Source organism: Aethalodelphis obliquidens, unplaced genomic scaffold, assembly GCF_003676395.1.
Source record: "Aethalodelphis obliquidens isolate GAN/ISIS:26980383/991018 unplaced genomic scaffold, ASM367639v1 scaffold7, whole genome shotgun sequence".
NCBI lineage: Eukaryota > Metazoa > Chordata > Mammalia > Artiodactyla > Delphinidae > Aethalodelphis > Aethalodelphis obliquidens.
Window position 1 is genome coordinate 27,028,448 of NW_020837951.1, and position 1,345 is coordinate 27,029,792.

Below are 1,345 nucleotides of genomic sequence, written 5' to 3' on the forward strand. Positions count from 1 at the left end.
TCATATGTCTATGCCAGTATCATTCTGTGGTATAATTAAGTTCATTATTAACACCAATATGGCAATAGTGAAAAGCATCAGAATTTTTTTAAAAAAGATAAATCAAATATTTTGCTTTCCCTAAACATATTAATTCCAACAGAAGAGAATTAATCATCTCAGACTCTACGAGTAATCTGAAATTTGTTTCATTTCCAAACTGTGAAAATAAGCTGGGTCCCCATCTGCCTAGAGCCTAAAGAATACTTTTTTTTTAATCTAAGGGAAATGATATCACCTCACAAAAAGACAAGTTCTATCTAAACGTTAACTGTGCTCACTGTATTTGCTTCTGGTCAGTGCTTCAGTTATTTAATGAAATGGGCCAAACAGAAGCAAGTGGGCAATAAAATGAGGGAAGGCTTTGAATTGATAACAGGGAGAGGCAAGATTTGGGGAAATTATGTGCGAAAATTAAAACCTGCCCTGACTTTTGGGAGCGGTTTACAAAGTTACATAATTATTGCAGATAAAACAAATCAAATTATAAAGTACTGCTTATCTATTAGAAAGCAAAAGTGGTCTAACTGTATGAATATCTGGAAAAGAGGGTTTTTTTGTTTTTCGTTTGGATATCATTACTTTATTATAAAAGAAACAGGGAAATTATTTACATGATGAAAGATTTCAGAACTTCAGTGGCAGCTTCACGTGATGCCATTTCAATAGTGACTTATTTTGGTCGACGTAGTTTCCAAGAATGTCACCATCTATAAGTAAGAAATAATCCTTGTCGTCTAGAACTACTTTGGTGCCTCCATATTCTGGGAGAAGAACTTCCACTATCTGGTTGAACCTCTCCACCCTTTCCTTTAGAGCCTGATCTAACAGCTACTACCGTTGCTTGCAATACTTTTCCTTGTGATTTTTCTGGAAGCATAATGCCTCCTTTGGTTACAGTTTCGGCTGCACTTCTTTCAACTAATACTCGGTCAAATACGGGAAGAAACTTTCTAAATGCCTGTCCTGCCATGACTCTGGTTGCCGCAGTTCGTACTGTTGCTCTTTGGCCGCCGCCACAAAAGGGAGATCCGAAGTCTGACCCTCCGGCCACGTGAACTCGAGAAAAGACCTCCCAGCGCCCTCGCCCCCGGCCCCTCCCCGCGAAAGGGGGCGGCTGCACCAGCGCGCGCCACGGTTCGTTTCCTGGGCTCTGCTCAGGGCTCTGACTCGCGGACCGGTAGGCGGAAGAAAAGAGGAGGTTTTTCTAGGCTTTTCTAGGCCGCAGGCCAAGGTGAAAATACTTACCCTTAGCCCCCCTTCCGGAAATGGAAAAGAATTTTGACTAAACATATTTGAAGCATTT

The 1,345-nt window shown here is 41.0% G+C and overlaps 1 pseudogene; it reads right to left on the reverse strand.

Annotated features, from left to right (window-relative positions):
* Positions 1 to 605: 605 nt before the first annotated feature.
* On the reverse strand, positions 606 to 1,066 carry LOC113620227 (10 kDa heat shock protein, mitochondrial pseudogene; annotated as a pseudogene).
* Positions 1,067 to 1,345: the final 279 nt, after the last annotated feature.